Genomic DNA, 18767 nt, shown 5'->3' with positions numbered 1-18767 from the left:
CCCACAGGATACTTCGAGATTTCGCATAAAGACTTGCTGATGATAATCAATCACAGCATTCATATGCTCCAATTTCTCGATGTGATAACATCTTCAAACTGTATGTATACAATTTCTTGCTTAGGCTCTTTTCATGAGAAATATCTTCCCACATCTCCTTCAGTTCCGTCTTTTCAGATTTTGTGATGTAAGACGTTACATATCGAGCCACAGCAATAGAGTTGTCCGCAACATATTGTATATCCATGTTAGCATTCCACATGGACAAAATGACAGGGTTGTAGTCATTTATATATTTGGACTCTTCTCCTCTTCTTAAATTATAAGTATTTTTGGGTGATCTTCTAGTAATGTTATGTCGCAAAGATGACATCAAATTATTCACTCTTCCTTTTGAAAGCACTGGTCGTGCAAATCCAAAACGACATTTTGTATAGAACTTATCCTTTGTTTTGAATTTTCGCAGACAATATTTACCACAACGATGTCTTTGAAACCGTAACACTTTTCCTCTTATGTCTTTATCACTTGTACTGTTAGGTATGTCACAAGTGGCATATTCCTCAATAAAAGACAGTACAGTTTCATCGGAGTCTTTTCCAAATTTGGGAGCATCCTTGATCCATAGTAACATATGAATGTGTGGAGCACCTCTAGCTTGATACTCTTTTCTCCAGAAGAAATCCAAAACTTCACCAAGCGGTGGATTCTTCTTGTTTGTAAGAAACGACATCATTGCTTCAAATCGATGATTAAAATATCGGTAAACATTAACCGGATCCAACGAACACAATTCTCCTGGTGTCTTGTAGTTTATATTTTCAATATTTACATTCGCCTCTCGAAGATATTCAAGTAAATCTTCCCAGGCGTACTCTGCACAGCTTAGAGTTACAAACCATGTTGGTGCTCCCAAGTTTCGTAGCATGCATTTTAAATCTCCAATGACGACGGTACCAATATTCATTAGTACCACGCTGACATGCCATTAAATTAATTAGATGAGAATCCAAAACACTATCTTTCTGTTGCACTTTATCCATGAAATCCTTTGCTGAAACATTATGCAGATGCACTCCACTTTTTAAGACATGGTTTACTGCATAAGAAAGACCAGATAAGTCACTCTCAAAGAGAAGATGAAACAAATATGGAATACATTGACGAAATCTGGGATCTTCTGCATATAACCTTGTAGTCCGGTACTCAGAAGCAGGAATCTGCATAGGTCGATCATCATATCGCGCACCTTCACCTGTTGGGAATAAGTGTGGGAAACAACGACCTTCCAAACTTTTTTCCCACACACTAATAGGACTTCCTTCTGCTTTTTTCATCTGAAATAACTCAATTGCATTCCCCATTGCTTCTTTGGAATGCAGTGGATGAACACTGTAATGTTCATAAATTTCTTCACTTCTGGACATGTCAACTTTTTCAATTTGTCCAATAGAGAAATCATTATTCTCTTCATCACTTACATCTTCTTGTTCTACATACACATTTTTATAGTATTTATTATTTTTAACTAAATACAACGTTGCCTTCTTCACTTTCCTAACATTCACTAAATCTTGCCAGATTTTCTTACTCTTTGTAGGTACACCATTAACTAGAATAACAAGAGGTTCCTCTTCTACATTTTCAATACCAATTGTCTCTACATTTTTTTTTAAATCAAGTGGCAAATATACAACTCTACCCTTTAATCCTCTTTGTAAATCTGTAGGATTTAATTTCCCAGTCTTAGGCTCCATACGAACAATAGCCTGAAAAGGATGTACACATTGAATCAAAATAGTCTCATAAGTATTTAAATCCTTCAGTTCCGATGGAATATTTATCAACTTAAGATTATTATGAACAGCTCTAGCAGGCATTTTATTTTCCTTCAATTTATTATAACAATATTTACAAATACGTTGTTCAAAACCCAAATCAAAATAGTTTTCTACCAGCAAATAAGATGCAAACTCTCTCCACTGAGTATTATCTTCATCTTCACTTTTTAAATATAAATCAACTAACCTAGTTTGACTTTTGTAATGAATGCGTCGACAACACACACAAGTTAAATTTGGTTTTTCACCTGCAATGACGTTAAATTTTGTTATTTCCTGTTCAAATTCTTCAGTATTAAAGTGTCCAACATTTTCTAACACATTTCCTTCTATAACTATATCAGTTTCTACATTCTCTTCCTCTCGACCAAAATAACTTACCTCAATTTCTGCACAAATACTCTTCACATCTAATACACACCCATGCAAAGGAGCACTATTTAACTCTTTAAGTTTAAGTGCTGGACTTTTTGCATAATACATATTTCTGACAAATTTTCTCATTTTGGTATGATGCACTGCTAACATCCTAAAGTGATGAAAGACACTTTGGCATATTTTTTTAGAAAGACAAGCCGAAGAATGTCCTTGCAAACCCACTTTTTCTCTCACTCTGCAACGATCTAATTCTTGCAACAGTACAATTTTTTTTTAAACTTTCCTTAGTGTACTTACGTAAGAAATTGCGAAAGAAATCAATTGAATCCTGTCGCACACTGCAAATACTGCTACAATTCCAACTATAAACAGGAGCATGAACACGTCCCTGTAAAACTTCTCCACCTATTTCCCCTTCTGTATTTCTGACCTCAATTTTCTCTTTCTCAATAGGACAGCCATCCTTCACTTCATACGCTCAACCACTGGTGTCAACTGCATGCAACAAATCGTTACTTTGAAAGTAACTCTCTTCATTAAAAAATGGCTCAGAATTTGAAGTATGAATCCATTTACCAGAAAAGATTTTACAAAAATTAGTTCTATTTATGTGTCTCTTCCCTTTACTCTTAGCTTTTAAAACTCTGATTGCCTTATTCAGTGTATTTATTCTTTTAAGCACTAAAATAAACAAATTTTTTTTCGTCTCGAACGCATCATCCACAACTTCCTCTATATATTTTTTTTTCTTATAAAAAGCAGATTTCCTTTTTGAAACTTTTTCCTTTTGTGATAATTCATAACAACTCTCTTATGAAACATACATTTCCTTATTTCCGCAAACTGATTTGTACGTCTTTTACTGTACATATTTTCCTCACCACTCTTTTCCAACACAGTTTTCTTTTTTCGTCCATTTCTCCTTGTAGATCCTGAAAACTGTTTTTCCTTTGCAACATTATCCAATTGACTTTTCCTCTGACACAATTTTTTTTAAAATTCCTTACTGCTCTTACCAGGAGCATTCTTGTTTTTCTCCGTCCTTTGTTGATTACGTAAATCTTGTCCCTCTTTTCTCTTCAAATGGTATGTCTTTTTATACAGCTTTCTTTTTTCATTTCTTGTCGGCATACTGATTGATGTTTCTAATATTAATGATAACCTGTTTGGAAAAAATTTAAAAATATTATAGACCCCTACTACCATATACCATACAAATTATAACCAATGCTTGATTTTATAACTTGAATAACGACAAAGAAACAGTCTCTGGTCAGAGTAGGAAATCCTATAGTGAATATTGTTCCTAAATTTGTGACACTCCATATCTATGTTATCCTTACACATGTATTCTATGAATGTAATTTTTGAGACATACAAGTACTATTCTAACTTCCAAGCATTGTCGATGTTCCTAATGCTTTTTATTTTTATAACTTTAATCTTTTATCCACCTTATCACAACTTTTACTGTCATTCTTAAAAAAGAGAATACTGATTAACGATACAACAATAATATTTTAATTTTTTTTTATTTAATCAAAAATAATTTTAGTTATGTAATAATTCATATTCCAGAATCACATTTAGCATAATTTCATCTGATATTTCATTACTATTTTGCTCTTCCAAATTCTCTTCTTCCACCATATCTAAGTATGCACTATCAAAAGTGCTGTCCAGAAAGTCCTCATTTTCAGTTGGAATTTCATCCTCAAATACTCCTTCAATTAATTCTTCTAGGACTTCTTTTGCCATTTCAAAATTGATATTCTCATTTTTACAGTAATCTTCCATGTTTTTATTAATTTTCTATCTTCTTTCTCCTTTTAAAAAAATAGAAAGACTAATTTATATATTTTTTATTATTAGTTAACCAATGATTACCTTGAGTAATCTTTTAACTACATACACTTTCATACTTTTAAAGACATTAACTACATTGATTATTATAAGACCTTCCACTTTATTTTTCTAAAAAACAGATACTTTCATCCTAGACATTAACAGTTTCCTATTTAATTTTTTTAATTAAAATTGTGCTATAAAAACACATTTCACTGTGAAATTTGCTTTCTGCATTTCGTGCTGTAGAACTATTTATACACTTTCTAATTTTATTTTAGAGATCTATTTTCTAACTTCACCACTATAAACTGTGATTCAAACTGTATGCAAACTGAAGGAATAACTCACAACATACCAATTAAACATTCACTAAACCGATTGCTACTTCCCACAGAGGCAGTTACTTTTACCTTTAACAGCATACTCAGCATGTAAATTTCATCTAATGTAAAACATTTCATCATAGTCATATAAAACCACAATGAGCCGCAACTCGTGGAGGCAATTATAGTGCGACAGGGAGACGAGGAGGGTAAGATCTTTGCTGGAGAGACCTAAAAATCAGGATACAGATAATTTGTAGTAAATACATAATTTAATTATTTAAATGAATTTTACAGTGTGCACTACATTCCAAAATGCGATGCTGTGTACACTGAAATTTTTTTTTTGTTAATTAAAATATATACTTTCCTACATTTATCTATATACCATATTTTAGATCTCTCTACCCTACACCTCCCCCTCCCTCCCTCCCTGCCCTACCATTACTCCCTCGATGGCGTCCGACTGACCTCATCATAATACACCTGTGCAAATGCATATAATAGAATGCAAATACATACTACTGTCTCAAAAATGCATCCGAAATGTCCATCACGCCAACAGCCATGTCATAATATACCTCTATAATTTCTCAAAAATTACTGTACACAAATGATACAGCATAAAGTTGAAACATAATGATGACTTAGCAAAAATTAACCAAGGTAAACAGCAAACTCTTACAGTCAAAGAATAGATGAACCCAAACTGTATACAAAATAACACATGAACCCGGCCCATCAAAAGATTGTAACAATTAACAATAAAACCGTATTTCAAAATACATATGTACTGCAAGCATGTTGAGACATGTTGAAAGTACAAATTAAAACCCTCATGTATAAGAGAAGCAGTGTTAATTTTTTTTTTTAAAACATGCATATTATGATAATCTTTTCCAAAATAAGTTATCATTTTAAATTTATCAACTCACATGTAAAAAAGGATTTTCTGTTTCTATACTCTCACGTTCAACCTCTGGTTGTTGCTTTTCAGCACCAAACACTCTTTAAAAAAAATACACAACTGAATTTTAGTTAACATAATACACACAAATGTATTACACAACATACACCCATTTTACCAAATATCATGCCTACCATATACATTCCCTAATTTTCTATCCAATATATATCGTAAAGCCTAAGTTTAAGGGGCCTTATTTATGAAATCCTTGCGCCACCGGTTCGTCACTTTTTCCCATGTTAAAAGTGACGCACCAATATAATCTACCATACATTACCAGGATACTACATGCAATATTTTTGATATGCACTACTACACAACCTTACTTTCTATATTTTTTACGTAAATACATATACATTATGTGCAGGGAGTTTTTTAACATAATGGCGCTCAACACTTTCTGAATTCCCCCAAATTGGGCATATTATCAAGGGAGTTTATCTCCACGTTTTTGCCTTCAAGTGCCAACAAAGCGAAGATAAAATTATCTCCCTATTACATAGCTGTCGCTAACACCAGTTAGCGACAGCTAGTAGCAAATAGCAACCATCTAGTGCGCCACTTTGCATGTCAGTAATAACTATCACTAATGATATCCTAAAGTGGGCGTGGCAAGATGATAGCAACTGGAAACAGTCATTAACATCACTATCGCCTATTACCAATTTTGAAGATATTCGCGCTAAGCGTGAATATCTCCAAAAACTAACATCTGCCCTGAGCAGTTTTTAGTCATGTTATCCAATGGGATCTAGATAACATAGCTAAGAGCATTAGCTCGGTATAGCATGAATATCGCTAACTTTTTAACAATATGCATGCATTGCAGCCGTTTTTTATACCATTTATTATAATTAGCTGCTGAACGTCTCTCAACATTCCATTCGGAGGAAATAAGGAAGTGTTGCCGCCATTTTGTTAATACGACTGCATATATTCTACCGAACAAAAGGTGAGAACATGGAAAGAGAAAAAGGTACAGATTATCTAAGCGAGTACGTTTTCTCAGGGAGTGCACTATAGACCCTGAACGCCAGAACAAAATTTTTTTTTTTGAAAAAAGTTACGGGGTGCGCGCACTCGATCGCGCAACCCTATTTACAAGACTGTGATTCACATGCTTTATAAGTAAAATTTAATGCTGGAAATGCAGACGACACTTGAAGATCGTTTCAGATCTTTAAGTTTACTTATTTTGCCTATTATTTAAAATTTCAAAAATATACAGTTTATAGAATTCTCATTTGCTGTTTAACATCTGTTAACATTAGAATCAGTGCAGATCAGAAAGTATTGGCCGCCATTTTGTAACTGCGAGTGAATATATTGTACTGATCAAAGGGTTAGAACATGAAAAGGACAAAAGGTACAGATTATGTAACCCAGTACGTTTTCTCAGGAAGTCCAGTATAGACCCTGAACGTGAATGAAACTTTTTTTTTCTCCGTAAAAAGTTACGTGGTGCGCGCATTGGATCGCTGAATATCGCTAACTTTTTAACAATATGCATGCATTGCAGCCGTTTTTTATACCATTTATTATAATTAGCTGCTGAACGTCTCTCAACATTCCATTCGGAGGAAATAAGGAAGTGTTGCCGCCATTTTGTTAATACGACTGCATATATTCTACCGAACAAACGGTGAGAACATGGAAAGAGAAAAAGGTACAGATTATCTAAGCGAGTACGTTTTCTCAGGGAGTGCACTAAAGACCCTGAACGCCAGAACAACATTTTTTTTTTCTGAAAAAAGTTACGGGGTGCGCGCACTCGATCGCGCAACCCTATTTACAAGACTGTGATTCACATGCTTTTTAAGTAAAATTTAATGCTGGAAATGCAGACGACACATGAAGATAGTTTCAGATCTTTGAGTTTACTTATTTTGCCTATTATTTAAAATTACAAAAATATACAGTTTATAGAATTCTCATTTGCTGTTTAACATCTGTTAACATTAGAATCAGTGCAAATCAGAAAGTATTGGCCGCCATTTTGTAACTGCGAGTGAATATATTGTACTGATCAAAGGGTTAGAACATGAAAAGGACAAAAGGTACAGATTATGTAACCCAGTACGTTTTCTCAGGAAGTCCAGTATAGACCCTGAACGTGAATGAAACTTTTTTTTTTCTCCGTAAAAAGTTACGTGGTGCGCGCATTGGATCGCGCACCCCTATTTACAAGACTGTGGACTATTACCTTTTCTCACAGATTATTAGCTGCACATATTAAATACACCATAATTTACTTATTTCACTAATCTTTATCAAACTTCAACTAACAGTTCCGCTAACACTGTAACAATATTCTCATACGTTAGTTTGTGAAAAAAATAACAACTATTCCATACTAAATGTAACTCTCTGTAAACGTTTTCCGTTCCGTAACTACACTACACTCACCTAACATCATTTCATTGCGTCACTTCTCCACTACTCATAAGTACACAGGGGCAGATTTATGAAAGCCTTGCGCCGCCGGTGCGTCAATTTTAATATGGGAAAAAGTGACGCACCGGCGGCGCAAGGCCTTCATAAATAAGGCCCACAGTGTCAAAAATATCAATGCCGCACATAATCGTTCACATCCAGGCACTACCAATTGCATCACTTATTTTACATGAAGCACTGTAATGTTGCATGTGTTTTCAAAGGTACACCGGTATCTCCTATAATGCCGAATTTTACCTTAACACTCAGCAGTAATTATTTATTTTCAAGCAATGTCAATTACTATGAATTTTTAAACGACAAACTTTAGTCTGTAATAGTCACGCCTTTCTGTAAAAATGAACTTCATCCACCCACGCATGGGAACCTTGATGTTTTTCATCTGGCCGCAAAATACGGCCTTGAACTCAAAGTTCCATCCCTAGACTTGAACAACAGCCTTATTGTCCCAAAATCAAGCTACCCGAGCATCTGTTCACAAACATATCTCATTCACTTAACTAACACTCGCAGAAAACTGCATACCTTATTAAATAGTGACCTTCCTTTACAATTTTCTAAGGTGACTCTCATAATCTTTAACGCTCCTCCACTTCCCAGCTGCACTATTTTTTTTGCAGCTACTAACCAATGGTTTGGTGTTTTTTTTGCACCAAATCATTTAAAGGCATTCTGCTACTTTCACTCCATACTTTCAGATCTATGTTTCTGAACTTCCTCATCTACTAACAGCAGCTACAACTTTTGTATTCCTATTTTCGTTATTACAAAATGGATGTCCGTCCTGCCTTCGCAAACGAGCTGGAGCACTTAGAACTATTTCGCCACAGGATGCTTGACCAGTATGGCATTCTGCCACTCGCGACTTTGAGTGCATCGTATGGATTATCATTTCGGTTTACCTATTTCACCTGTGTGCAGCCTGTATTTCATTGCCTGAGCTGTGATTTCATGTGGGCCCTGGACTTATGTCTCTGCAACTCAGTACCTCCTGAAGTGAATTACAATCATCTCATGAATCCGTTACTTGATCATGAACAACTTTGTTCCGACGGAGGGATTATGGCCTTTGCAGCGAAACATGGAGTTCTGGGTCATTGGAATATATTCGCAGCGGCGCAAGATTTCTTGGCACACAGCTACATTGAAAATTCACCGAGTTCTCCTCTGATGCTACTAGAGGCTCCGGTGATTAATGACCATGTATGTTCATTTCCTCTTTTCAATTGGATGGCTGACTTGTTTTCGGATGATAACAATGACTTTCTTTTAGAAGCAGTTGCCACTTACTTTGCCTATTCAATGGAAGGATAGCTGTTCTGCAAACCATTGACATCTTGACTGTTTTTTACCTTCCTAATTTTTTTTCTTTATTATTATATTTTATATAAACTGACCTATTGGCTTTACTGACATTGGACATTGTAATTTCCTGCTGCTGTGAATTTTTTAAGTTATGAGGAGTTCATTTTTTTTCCACTCCTCCTCGATTTTGTTCAAAACATTTCATGATGCTCTAATTTCAACAAATCACTACCTTATGTTATGTTATCTGATTTAAAATATTCTCCAACCAAGGCTGCGTAAAATATGGTTAAATGTGCCCTGAGAAATGTGTATAGTTACAATGACTTTTTATATGATTTTATATGGTTTATCACCATTCTCCCTTTCTACTCCTTATTTCCGCCTCACACACATGTGCTGCTTTTAATTTATGCCTATTGAAAGATTTTTGATTCATAACTAAAAAGTGTATGATTACCCTGATATTACCCTTGCTTATCAACCTGTATGAGACATTGTGTACTGAAACCTTTCAAAAAATTATATCAATACAATAGTTGTTCTGAGTACTAATTTTCGAATGTCCCTGCAGATAACATACATGCACCTCGAGCCAAATTCTCCCTTTTGGCGCGTTTTTCATTTCCTTTCATAATACCATACCACAAGCTTGTTACTGCTTCCTATACTGAAAACTAACTGTTAATGAAGTGATGTTTAACCATTACTATTTTCATATATGATTACTGAACTTAAAATCAAAACACACCTTCTTGCATGCAATATAATTAAATATATTTCATTGCGGGGCTGTACAATGTTTTTTAAACGATGTTCATTTTGCTTCATACTACATTTCCATCATTTGTGTTCTATGAACTAGTAACTATACCCACTATTTTCTTTAGATTATGTTTACTTGTATTAAATAAAAAACTTTCTCTCAAAACACTGCATCATTGAATAAAAATTTGAAATATATACGTTCCCTCTTTTAACCCATATTCACAACTGAAATATTTTATACTAAAACTGTATTCATGTGTTTCACGTAATCTCAGCTGCACTCAATTCATGTTTTCTTATGTCAACCTGAATATTTCATACTTCAACCCGCTGGCCTGCGACGGTCAGTCAACCGTTTCTTTACGAGTTGTGAACCATAGCATCAATCGTACCTCTGGCAAAAAAATTATTTATTACTGTAACAAAACTCCGCCGCAGTTGTGCTTCACTCAGAGTATTAATCACTGCTCCCTCGCTTCCACAGAGCACACGCTATATCCTATTTCAATACTTATCACCCTTTCATCTCGACTATAACAACTGTGTCTGCCTGCAGAACAAACTTCCTTAGCTCAGACTGAACGCACACACACACACATACACACACTAACATAACACAAAGCAACTAATATAGAAAGCAGGAGTGAGATGAAAATGGAGTCACACTGTGGTACACAGAAACCTCTATATATATTTGCTCTTCTACATCAATTTATAAAAGGCATATACTCCACGAACCTGTCTACAACCTCATGGTCACAATTTTTCATTCGATTGTACTGGGACACCTTTCCTTCTCACCCCACCCCCACCACTGCATCCCTCGGCCGCAAACCACACTGTAATTTTTTCCTCAAACTTAGCGGCAGATTTATGAATGCCTTGCGCCGCCGGTGCGTCACTTTTTCCCATGTTAAAAATGACGCACCGGCGGCGCAAGGCCTTCATAAATCTGCCCCTTAAAGTTTAAAATACCTAAAGCATTACCACTTTTTTCGACAATATCACATTTAATCAACTATTTTTCTCTCTACCTGCATTATCTGTACTCTACCAATTCCTTTTTTTTAAACTGTAACCAACTTTACAAATTATGTGCAAACGCTCCCAAATGTTTATTAACTTCTGTCTATTTCATTACATTTTATTTTCTATTTATTCAGTTTTCCACAAATACATTCAAAACTATAATTCAGACTTGAAAGAAAGTGAAGAAACGGCACACGACCCCCATTAACTTAACAGAACTTCAGCCCCTCCCCCCCCTGACATCTGCTGTGGAAGCCCAAGATAACACACATCCCAGATACACACAGAGCCGCACCTGAACGTTTCACATCTCTATAAAGAACCATTTCAATATTAATTAGGCCTTGCACTTGTTTTACCCATTGTAACAGCCCCTCCACCTTTACTCTATCTACTGATTACACGTTCATGTCTCCCTACAAAAAATCTTTTTTTATCGTCCTCCCCCCCCACATTTCGTTGCAGAACCGTCTCTAAAGTAACATTTAATTCATAGACCTAACAGTAGCTCATAACTTAAAAACATGACTGAACTCCACTATCCTTAATCAAATTAATTAATCGTAATTTTAAACTAATAATTACAAAGAAACAATGTTCCAAAACATTGATGTAATAAAATGGAACATTAGTTGAAAACATATCAAACTGTATCAAAGTCAAAAATGTGCTTCCTTAGACACAGTAACTCACATAATCAAATATAGTGATCAAACCACATTTAACGGTACGTCATAAAACAAACAGTTATACACTCACCTTTACGAATGCTTTATCAGATGTAGAACAATGATAGTTGTAAAACGATAGCCGTTTGACGGAGCTCTCAATAATACTTCTATCACTGCAACCAAAGAATAATGGCATAGATTTTCTGTCAATACACACTCATATATCTCTCTTCAACCAATCATATTTGTTCCCGCACAATTTCATATTCAAATTAACATTTCAGTTGGTTATCCTTTCAATATTTTCAAAGTCACATAACGGTCACCCTTCACCCTCTGACTTCTCTGCCTGTTACCATGGTAACAGCTCATTCTGCACCTGCCTGAAGGCACAGGTCAAAAGTTCATATCTCAACGTTCTAAATCCAAGCAAAAAGGATAATTTCCCTCCAAACACACCTGCCTATCCACTCTTGTTTTACATTTCTTTTTTTTCCACGACCAATAGAAGATTTGTTTGTAATAAAACTATAACATACAGCGTAGTCTTCAATCTTGAAGTATATCAATTAACCAATCATGTTCAGTTTTTCATTAACACCAATCCTCACACACTTTTTTTATCGTGACTTTCACCATCTACTTGCCATTCCACCTCCAGAACCCATCGGAGTACTACTGCATCTACCTTGAAAATGAAGGTTTGGCTTGTAGGACACAGTTATATTCACTGGAGTGAAAAATATGCTGCAAACAGACGAATTTCTAACCTTGACTTACCAAATGTGCAGATTACGTGGATTGGCCAAAGAGGATTAAGATGTCACCAATTGATACCATTGGTGAAAACTTTTACGCATCTCCCTGAACCTAACCTGATAATTGTGCACTGTGGTGGGAATGATCTAGGCACATTAACAGGTGTATGTCTAGAAATGCTTCTAAAAGACACCTTTCGTCAATTGATGTCACTTTTTCCTCGAACTGTCTTGGTGTATTCAAATATATGCCAAAGACAAAAATGGAATTGGTCCAATGAACGTTGTCCACAGATTGATAAAGCAAGGAAACATGTAAATAAATCTGTTTCTGCTTTCCTCAGAGAATATAACATGGGTTCTATATACAACAACAACCTACGTTTCAACATGGAAGGCATCTATCGGAGAGATGGTGTTCATTTCACGGATGAGGGAAATAGAATTTTCCTCTGTAACATGAGACTCTGCATCGGAACTTACTTATAACTTCAGCAAAAACTCAATTAACACAAGGGCTCTTTTAAGAGCCACCTTATATCTAAACACTCAAACTTGTAATTTATCTCCATCTTTCTTTATGTTTTTTGATCGCCGTGCGCGACCGAGTGCGCGCACCTCGTAACTTATTTGCGAAAAAAAGCTACTTTTAGACTTTCGTCATCCTTAATAAACCCCTCAAGAAACCTACGAAATCAAACACTCTCCACCCTGCTCCCTTTCCATTCTCACCACTATAGTTTTTCACAGTCTTGTAAATAGGGGTGCGCGACCAAATGCATGCACCCCGCAAATGTTTTCTCCCAAAAAAAAATGGTCTTTTCGTGTTCAGGGTCCATACTGTACCCCCTTAGAAAACCTACCCGGCCAGACAACCTCTACCTTCCCCCTTTTCCATGTTCTAACCCTTTGTTCTGTACAATATATTCACTCGCACTAACAAAATGGCGGACAACACTTCCTGATTTCCTCCGAATCGAATGTTGACAGACGTTAAACAGCAAATCACAATGCCGCTCGCGCACACCCGCATAGGTGCGCGCACCCCTGCGCGCTTATAGATATATAACTGATTTCAACTTTAATTTTCTCAGCAACTACTGAACGGATTTACACCATTTAAACAAAAGCGTGATCTGAGACCCACACTCTACCTTTCTACCAAATTTCTTATAAATCCATTCAGCCGTTCGAGCTGTAGGCGTGTCTAAACGTCCTATGGAAAATAACATGGGAAAAACACGTTTTGGGACCCCCCTTTTATCTCAGCCCCCACTTCACCAATCCCCCCAAAACTTTCACAGAATGAGCGCAGCGGACCTAGCCATCTTCTTTGAGAAATTCGCAAACATTCGTCCACCAGGGCCAAAGTTATTCCCAATAGAATGTTGCGGATTTCCTATGGTAACTAGGTCCTAACTATAACTACCTACTGGAGACCGCCAGTAGGTAATATATATATATATATATATATATATATATATATATATATATATATATATATATATATATATATATATATATATATATATACGGAGAATCTACAGTCAGTGATACCCCGTACCTTCCATGTTGGCCAAGTTGTGGAACTTTACAGATATAATGACACATTATACTTTTAAGACCCGGGTGATGTCAGCACTACAAAATGGACACCCGAATCACATGATTTTTCATATAGCTCACGACGGAATCATGCCCATAGCTGCGTAATCATGCTTCAGAACCTTGCGCAGCACTAGTGTACGTCAGGCCAGCCCACTCCGCTTACGCTACCATGAAAACACAACAACACTACATGGCCCAGATTTCCATTGTAGTGATTTCTTAGTTCCTGGTCTAGTTGTCAGAATGGCACACTCACTCCCTCATGGCTGGTAAACACCCACACCACACCCATCCAGCGCATCCGTCACTACACATGTGACCCTACCTGTAAAAAAGACGGGGCGCACGTGCTTTATGCCATTTTAGAGTTGCTCCCATCCCAACCGCTGTGATGGTCCGTCCTAGTGCTTCATAAGCTTCATATAGGCCCAAACTTCCGAACAAAGGGGCCCACTATCACATGCTTTGCCTCTTTGGTCACTGAGTTAGTGGTACCGCAAGGACTGAGTGGGTGAAGAACCTGCGATTATGATGATATTAAATTGTGTCAGTGCATACCTCATTTGTCGAGTTCATCGTGTGCATACCTCATTCGTCAAGTTCATCGACTGCATACCTCATCTTTTTCCTGTCCTTGCAAGGTGAGAAATTTGCATTATTTTTGTAATAGTCTATACTGTAACTATGAGTACTGTATTTTTTCCTGTACATCATTGTGTAATTCTGTGTCGCATTTTTGTGCTGCGCCACGTCTAATGCTGAACTTAATGTAATGTGCTCCCTCTTAATCCTCCCGCGTTTGTAATAGTTATTGCTGCGTCACATGGCCCTCCCAGGCCTCTATTCTTTTAAATCGTGCGTGCATGATTGTAATAGTTATTGCTGCGTCACATGACCCTCCCAGGCCTCTATTCTTATAAATCGTGCGTGCATGATTGTAATAGGTATTGCTGCGTCAAGTGGCCCTCCCAGGCCTCTATTCTTTTAAATCATGCGTGCATGATTGTATTAGTTGTTTTTGCGTCACGTGGCTCTCCCAGGCCTCTATTCTTATAAATTATGTGTGCCATACCCCGAAGTTAATGTACGTTTTCTCCCGCTCAGGAATTGATTCTTGTGAATTTCTGTGTCACATTTCTGTGCTGTGCCACATGCCCTGTGCTTCCTCGCATGTAATGGTAATGTACGGTTTAATCCTAGTTCTTTGGTGGGCCAATCACTTAATCCTCCCCTGACTTTCATATTTATTCCTGCTCCTCGTGGCCGTTCCTGGCCTTATTTTTCAAATGTCATGCATGTCTGACGCTGAACTTAATGTAATGTGCTCCCTCTTAATCCTCCTGTGATTGTTTTAGTTGTTGCTGCGTCACGTGGCCCTCCCAGGCTTCTATTCTTATAAATCATGCGTGCATGATTGTAATAGTTATTGCTGCATCACGTGGTCCTCCCAGGCCTCTTTTCTTTTATATTGTGCGTCCATGGTTGTAATAGTTATTGCTGCATCACGTGGCCCTCCCAGGCTTCTATTCTTATAAATCATGCGTGCATGATTGTAATAGTTATTGCTGCGTTACGTGGTCCTTCCAGGCCTCTATTTTAAATCGTGCGTGCATCATTGTAATAGTTATTGCTGCGTCACGTGGTCCTCCCAGGCCTCTATTCTTTTAATTTGTGCGTGCATGATTGTAATAGTTATTGCTGCATCACGTGGTCCTCCCAGACCTCTATTCTTATAAATCGTGCGTGCCATAACCCCAAAGTTAATGTAAATTTTCTCCCGCTCAGGAATTTGCTTCCTCGCATTTAATGGTAGGTACTCCCTGTCCCTCGCTTAAAGTTTGTGGGCGGATTGAGCTGTGAAGACGGAGTGACAGTTGTTTTAGTAATTGTGTATTCACACACCTTTATTGTTATTTATGTCTTTGTAATTGAATGTGAGCATGTAAAAATTGTTCTTCACATCTATCATGGACTTCTCTTCACTTTTTTCCCATTTATCTTTATTTCAAATAGAAATGGATGCCACTAAGTACCAAGAGCTTCTGGATTATGTAAGCCGTAATGTGTATCCTGATGGTTTCACTAAAGTCCAGAAGCATGGATCGAGCGTGAAAGGTAATCTATTAAAGAGTAGCTTTTTTAAGTAATGGGATCAAATTTAGATGTGTGGTGTAATGATGTTCCAGTTACCTAGCCATAAATAATAATTCTTCATCAATGTGTGTAATGATTTTTTTTTATTTTAACCTTAGTGTTTAGCAATCTCAGCAACAGTGTCGTCCTGTATATTCCTGGGCAAATATCGCTCTTCTGCTTTTCCGGTAAATATTCATATCTGTTATGTGACTTTTCAGTGTTACAGGTGGAAAGGAATATTGAAAGTTAGTAATTCTTTGAATTAATGTTTAAGAGTAGAATTGAGGAACGTTTAGAAGACTATGACAAATGTAAGATGTTTTTCAAGGGGCGTTTGTTTATTTTTAATTAAGCATGGGCGTAAAATCCGTTCCGCTCGCGGATTTTGCGGATTTTCAGCAAATTCGCAATCCGCGAACTCTCGCAAACTTGCCGAAAATTCGTAAAATCCATGCGAAGCGGATTTTTTGCTTGGTCACACTTGCCAACTAGAATACTATACAATTTCGCGGGAGTAAACACTTGCGAACACGTAGATGCGGCGGGCAGCGACAATCTCGCAATTGCGAGATTGCTAAATTTGCAATTTCGCACAAGAAATCCACCAGCAGGCAGCATAAACCTTGAAAATTATGATTTTTATCAGAATAACTCCTCAGGTTGACATTTGCCTGCACTTTTTCTTTGCAAGGAGTCCATTTTGGGGGAGGGGGTGGGAGGTAGGAAGTGCCCCACAGTCTCCAACTTCCTGTTCCTGTCCAGCAGGCTCCTCCCAGTGCTTTCTTCATGTGCTGGTCACTTTGATTTGGATCTTGACCTGGAAGGGTTACTTTTTGTGGATGCTGCTGGATATTTGGATTTTTGCAAAACTGAAAGCACTCAGCAGGTGCAAAAGTTCAATCTTATCATTAGTAACCTTTCCCTGTAGTGCTTCCTGAGGGGCCCCTTCAGAGTTCATTTGCCTACTTGCAACTATTCTATGACCCTGCTCTGACCCTCACAGCAGGCTCAGAGAATAGCTACAAGTATACAACAAAGGTCCTGTTAAAAAATTACACTGCAACAGAAAGCAATTACAGACAAAACTGAAAGCACTCAGCAGGTGCAAAAGTTCAATCTTATCATTAGTAACCATTCCCTGTAGTGCTTCCTGAGGGGCCCCTTCAGAGTTCATTTGCCTACTTGCAACTATTCTATGACCCTGCTCTGACCCTCACAGCAGGCTCAGAGAATAGCTACAAGTATACAACAAAGGTCCTGTTAAAAAATGACACTGCAACAGAAAGCAATTACAGACAAAACTGAAAGCACTCAGCAGGTGCAAAAGTTCAATCTTATCATTAGTAACCATTCCCTGTAGTGCTTCCTGAGGGGCCCCTTCAGAGTTCAGTTGCCTACTTGCAACTATTCTATGACCCTGCTCTGACCCTCACAGCAGGCTCAGAGAATAGCTACAAGTAGGCCACAAAGGTCCTGTGAAAAAAAAATTGCACTGCAACAAAAAGCAAATTACAGATAAGGAAGCAGGTACCAGCCAGACTGGAAGTTTAAATTCAGTGACACATTAATCAACCCCAAATTAATTCATGTCAGTTGAAGCAGGGCAGTTGTGCTTGCTTTTTTTCACCCCCATAATCTACAGTGATAAACCAACCAGAGGGTGACAGTGATGTACCAGAGGGTGGCATGGGTGTACCAGAGGGTGGCAGTGGTGAAACAGAGGGTGCTGTGAACCTGTGATGATGAACCAGACGTAGAAACAACATAGTCGCGGCCGTTGCGAGCCGACAAGTAAGTTCGCAATTGCGAACTGGTACACAACCCTCGCGAACTGGCAGAAACCCTTGCGAACACAAAAAAAAAATCGCGAGAGTTTGCGGATTTTGCGGATTGCGAATCCGTAAATGCGCAAGTTCGCAGATTGCCAATTCGCAAAATCCGCCCATGCTTATTTTTAATATATATTGCATTGATATTCACGTTTTCAAGTTGTTGTAAGTCTAAACGTATGTATTTGGGTTGTAATGCAAAGCTATTCATGATTGCATTTTTTAACTCCACAGGTACCTTTTGTGAAAATGGACATTGTTCTTTGCCCGACAAATACTGGATGTCATTGGATACTTCTGGTAAGTGAACGTTTTTCAACATTTATCAGTCCGTTTTGAAAGTTATTTTTGGAAAATATGACTGGTTGTTTAAACTGCCTACATTTTTTTTTCAAATAACGTAAAGGCTAATATTTTAAATATTTTTGTAATGTATCTAGAGTAGATATCTGTACCATAAAATGTAAACTCTCCATACTAAAAATCTTATTTCTATAATGTTTTTTTTATAGATTTTGAAACCTTTAACCAAGACAATAATCATTCATGATTCACTGAGTAACAAAATTCAGACCTATCAAGAGTTTTTATTTAATTGAAGGTAACTTTTCCTTAAAAAAATTTCAGTTATCTCTTTATTATTTCTTATAATGCATAAATATAAAATTGTCAATATGATTTCTCTTTCTGAAATTAAAAAAAGCAAAATATTTAACATAACCATTTGTATGTCTCTAAAGGGTTTTCCTACAGCAATTGAAGCTTCCCGACTATGACCAATTGCAGTCAGTCGTAGAATGTACCAAAAGCAATAGGACAGCTACAATTGTGGTGTTTTTTGCATGCTGGTAA

This window comes from Lissotriton helveticus, chromosome 12, assembly GCF_964261635.1.
Source record: "Lissotriton helveticus chromosome 12, aLisHel1.1, whole genome shotgun sequence".
NCBI lineage: Eukaryota > Metazoa > Chordata > Amphibia > Caudata > Salamandridae > Lissotriton > Lissotriton helveticus.
Note: the sequence above shows the minus strand (reverse complement) of the source record.